Raw genomic sequence first — 5,915 nt, 5'->3', positions numbered from 1 at the left:
AGCAGACTCTATACCCAGCACCAAGCCCCATGAGGGGCTCAATCTCAAATAAACAACCTAAACTTATACCTAAAGGAGCTAGAAAGAGAACAAACAAAACCCAAACCAGCAAATGGAAAGAAATAATAAAAATCAGATCAGAAATAGATGACATACAAACAAACAAAAAAACCACACAATTGAACAGATCAATGAAACAAGGAGCTAATTCTTTTAATCGATCAACAAAATTGATAAACCTCTAGCAAGACATTTTATTTTATTTTTTCTTTTAATTTTTTTTAATGTTTACTTATTTTTGAAAGAGAGAGTGAGACAGAGCATGAGCAGGGGAGGGCCAGAGAGAGGGGAGAGAAAGAATTGGAAGCAGGTTCCAGGCTCGGAGCTGTCAGCACAGAGCTGGACGAGGGGCTAGAACCACAAACCGTGAGATCATGACCTGAGCCAAAGTCAGACACTTAACCGACTGAGCCATCCAGGCACCCTACTAGCAAGACTAATTTTAAAAAGAGAGAGATAGGACCCAAATAAAGAAAATTACTAATGAAAGAGGAAAAATAACAATCAACATCACAGAAATACAAGTAATTATAACAAGATATTATGAAAACCTATATGCCAACAAATTGGACAACTTAGAAGAACTGAATAAACTCATAGAAATATATTGTCTACCAAAACCAAAGCAAGAAGAAATAGAAAATTGAACAGACCAATGACCAGGAATGAAATTGAATCAGTAATAAAAAAAAAAACTCCCAAAAAACAAAAGCCCAGGACTAGAGAGCTTCACAGGTGGATTCTACCAAACATTTAAAGAAGACTTAATACCAAAAAAAAGGGGAGTTAATACCCATTCTTCTTAAACTATTCAAAAAAATACAAGATGAAGGAAAACTTCCAAATTCATTCTATGAGGCCAGTATCACCCCGATACCAAAGCCAGATAAAGACACCACAAAAAAAGAGAACTGCATACCAATAATTCTAATGAATATAGATGAAAAATCCTCAACAAAATCTTAGCAAATTGAATCTAACAATATATTAAAAAAACCAAACACCATGTTCAAATTGGATTTATTCCCAGAATGTAAGGTTAGTTTCATATTTGCAAAACAATCAATGTGATATGTCACATCAATAAGAGAAAGGATAAAAACCATATGATCATTTCAATGGATGCAGAAATAGCATTTCAAAGTGTATCCATTCATGATAATCCCCCCACCCCGGCAAAGTAGGTCTAGAGGGAACATATCTCAACATAATAAAGACCTCATATGAAAAACCTACAGCCAACATCATATTCAATGGTGGAAAACTGAGGGTTTTCCCCCTCTAAGGTAGGAACACAACAAGGGTTTCCACTTTCACCACTTTTTTCACATTTTTTAAGTTTATCTATTTATTTTGAGAGGGAGGGAGGAGGCAGAGAGAAAGAAAAAGAATCCCAAGCAGGTCCTGTGATCAGCACAGAGCCCAACAGGGGACTTGATCCCACTACTGTGACATCATGATCTAAGCCGAAATAAAGAATCAGATGCACAACCAATTGAGCCACCCAGGTGCCCCCACTTCCACCACTTTTATTTAACATAGCACTGGAAGTCATAGCCACAGCAATTAGACAACATAAAGAAATAAAAGGGCATCCAAACTGGTAAGGAAGAAGCAAAACTCTCACTGTTTGCAGATGACATGATGCTATATATAGAAAACCCTAAAAATTCCACCAAAAAACTGCTAGAACTGATAAATGAATTTATTAAAGTCACAGGATACAAAATCAATGTACAGAAATCTGTTGCATTCCTATACACTATTATTATAAGAAAAGAATCCCATTTATTGACAGCACCAAAAACAATAGAACATCTAGGAATAAACTTACTAAAGAGATGAAAGACCAGGACTCTGAAAACTAAAAAACACTGATGAAAGAAATTCAACATGACGCAAAAAAATAGAAAGACATTTCACGCTCATGTTGGAAGAACAGGTATTATTAAAGTGTCTATACTACCCACAGCAATCTACAGATTTAATGCAATCTCTATCAAACTACCAACAGCATTTTGCACAGAGCTAGAACAATCATAAAATTTGTATGGAACCACAAAAGACCTGAAGTAGCCAAACCAATCTCAAGAAAGAAAAACAAAACTGGAGGAATCACAATTACAGATTTCAAGTTATATTACAAAGCAGGAGTAGTTAAAATAGTATGGAACTGGCATAAAAATAGACACATAGATCAATAGAATAGGAAACCCAGAAATAACCCCATAATTATATGGTCAATTAATCTTCAACAAAGGAGGAATGAATATACAATGGCAAAAAGAGTCTCTTCAACAAAAGGTGCTGGGAAAACTGGGCAGCCACAAGCAAACAAAGGAAAATGGATCGCTTTCTTCATCATACACAAACATAAACTAAAAATGGATTAAAGATCTAATGTGAGACCATAAAATCTGAAACTATAAAAAACCTTCAAGAGAGCATAGGCAGCAATCTCTCTAACATCAGCTATCACAACATTTTTCTAGATGTGTCTCCTGAGGCAAGGGAAATAAAAGCAAAACTAAACTATTGACTACATCAAGATAAAAAGCTTCTGCAGAATAAAGGAATCAACAAAACTAAAAGGCAACCTAAAGAATGGGAGAAGATATTTGCAAACAACATATCCAATAAAGGGTTAGTATCCAAGATATATAAAGAACTGATACAACTTGGGGCACCTGGGTGGCTCAGTTGGTTGAGCGTCCGACTTCAGCTCAGGTCACGATCTCGCGGTCCGTGAGTTCGAGCCCTGCGTCGGGCTCTGGGCTGATGGCTCAGAGCCTGGAGTCTGCTTCCGATTCTGTGTCTCCCTCTCTCTCTGCCCCTCCCCTGTTCATGCCCTGTCTCTCTCTGTCTCAAAAATAAATAAACGTTAAAAAAAATTTTTAAATAAAAAAAAGAACTGATACAACTCAATACCCAAAAAACAAATAACCCAATTTAAAAAATGAACAATAGACATGAAAAGACATTTCTCCAAAGAAGACATCCAGATGGCCAGCAAACACATGAAGAGATGCTCAATACCACTCATCATCAGAGAAATGCAAATCAAAATTACAATGAGATATCACTTCTTCACACCTGTCAGAATGGCTAAAATCAACAGCCCAATAAACAAGAAGTGTTGACCAGGATGTGGAGCAAAAGGAACCCTTATGCATTGTTGGTGGGATTTAAATTAGTGCACCTACTATGGAAAACAGTATGGAGGTTCCTCAAAAAGTTAAAAATAGAACTATCCTACAATCCAGCAATCACACTACCAGTATTTACCCAAAAAAATACAAGAACACTAATTCAAAGGGATACATGCACCCCTATGTTTATTGCAGCATTATGTACAATAGCCAAACTATGCAAGCAGCCCAAGTGTCCATTGATAGATAAATAGATAGAGAAGATGTGGTATATATAAAATGGAATGTTATTCAGCCATAAAAAAGAATGAAATTTTGCCATTTGCAACAACATGGCTAGAGCTAGGGAATATAATTCTGAGCAAAATAAATTAGAGAAAAACAAATACCATATGCTCTCACTCATATGTAGAATTTAAGAAACACATGAGCAGGGGCGCCTTGGTGGCTCAGTCAGTTAAGCAATAGACTTCGGCTCAGGTCATGATCTCATGGTTCGTGGTTTCAAGCCCCACATTGGTCTCTCTGCTGTCAATGCAGAGCCTGCTTCAGATCCCCTGTGTCCCTCTTTATGCCCCTCCTCTCCCCTGCTCACTGGCTCTCTCTTTTTATCTCGAAAGAAAGAAAGAAAGAAAGAAAGAAAGAAAGAAAGAAAGAAAGAAAGAAAGAAAGAAAGAGAAACAAATGAGCAAAGGGATAAAGAGAGAGAGCGAGAGAGAAACCAAGAAACAGACACTTAAACTCTTAACTATAGAGAACAAACTTATGGTTACCAGGGGGAAATGGGTTTGGGGGTGGGGAATAAAGAGTACACTTACCAGCAGGCCTGGATGGCTCCATTGGTTGGGTGTCCCACTCTTGATTCAGCTAAGGTCATGATCCCAGGGCCATGAGATCGAGTCCTGCATTGGGCTCCGCACTGAGCATGGAACATTTTTAAGATTCTCTATCTCCCTCTGCCCCTCTCCTCCGCTTGTATGCTCTCTCTTTCTAAAATAAAAAAACTTAAAAGAACATCTAAAAAAAGAGTACACTTATCATGATGAAAATAAAATATTTTTAAAAATAAAAAAATAAAAATAAGTCTCTATGCATTCAGAATCCACAGAGCTGCTATACAGTTTGTGGGATAATCAAAAATCTGAGCATCCTCTGAGAAAGAAGCTTGTTACAGTGGTCGGGAGAATTTTCAGACACCAGCAATGCACCCAGAACTGAGAGCAGAATGAATTAACTCTTCAGAAAGGAGAGGCCAGATCATGTGGTTTATCAAAACCTTCTTCACCAAGTTGTGTATTGTTCTACCTGCTCAGGTTTTCAAGCTGGAAGACGCTTAGAAACAGAGATTGGCCCTTTTCAGCAATTTCTCTCTAAGTCCCAGATCTATTCATTCTGGGTGGTGCACCAAAGAAAAAGGAAGGACTCAGGGGTAGGAGAGACTGAAGCTAGAATCCTGTCTCAGATACTCACACCATTCAACAAATAAATACTAAGTCCATAGATTGTACCAGCTGCTGCTGCTACTATGGTGAGTAAAAACAGACAAGCTCCTTGCCCCTATGGAGTGAATTCCTAGTAGGAGAATTTTTTTTAATTTAATTTTTTAATTTACATCCAAATTATTTAGTATATAGTGCAACAATGATTTCAGGAGTAGATGCCTTAGTGCCCCTTACCCATTTAGCCCATCCCCCCTCCCACAACCCCTCCAGCAACCCTCAGTTTGTTCTCCATATTTATGAGTCTCTTCTGTTTTGTCCCCCTCCCTGTTTTTATATTAATTTTGTTTCCCTTCCCTTATGTTCATCTGTTTTGTCTCTTAAAGTCCTCATAAAGTCATATGATTTTTGTCTTTCTCTGACTAATTTCACTGAGCATAATACCCTCCAGTTCCATCCACATAGTTGCAAATGGCAAGATTTCATTCTTTTTGATTGCCAAGTAATACTCCATTGTGTATGTGTATGTGTGTATATATATATACATATATATGTACATATATATACGTGTGTGTGTGTATGTATATATATATATATATATATATATATATATATATATATATATATACCACATATTCTTTATCCATTCATCCATTGATGGACATGGACATTTGGGCTCTTTCCAGACTTAGGCTATTGTTGATAGTGCTGCTATAAACATGGGGGTGCATGTGCCCCTTTGAAACAGCATACCTGTATCCCTTGGATAAATGCCTAGTAGTGCAATTGCTGGGTCGTAGGTTAGTTCTATTTTTAGTTTTTTGAGGAACCTCCATACTGTTTTCCAGAGTGGCTGCACCAGTTTGCATTCCCACTAGTAGGAGAATTAAGTAATCATGCAAATAAATGCAATTGCACTGGACAGGCCAGGGAAGGACAAGGCCAGGGAAGACTTCCCAGGGGGAAGTGGTGCTTGATCTGAGAGCTAATGAATTGATAGTTAAGTAGCCTAAAAGGATGTTAAAAATGATAGAGCAGGCCCAAAATGGAGTCACTTATGTGAAGCCCCACACTGCAAAACCAGGACTTATTAGTGTCAGCTCTCCCACAAATAGAATCTGAAACTAGTAAATCAGGAATTGCCTAATCAGCACTAGTTAGGTAATCTGCCTGCTAGACCCCTGCTATCCCCTAAAGGAAAGTAACCTAGCAATAGCCAACCTGCTTTTTTGCCTAGTACAACCTCTTGTTCCTGCATCTGCCTCTG

Source organism: Puma concolor, chromosome D1 (genome assembly GCF_028749965.1).
Source record: "Puma concolor isolate L17-30 chromosome D1, mPumCon1.1.hap2, whole genome shotgun sequence".
Lineage (NCBI taxonomy): Eukaryota > Metazoa > Chordata > Mammalia > Carnivora > Felidae > Puma > Puma concolor.
Note: the sequence above shows the minus strand (reverse complement) of the source record.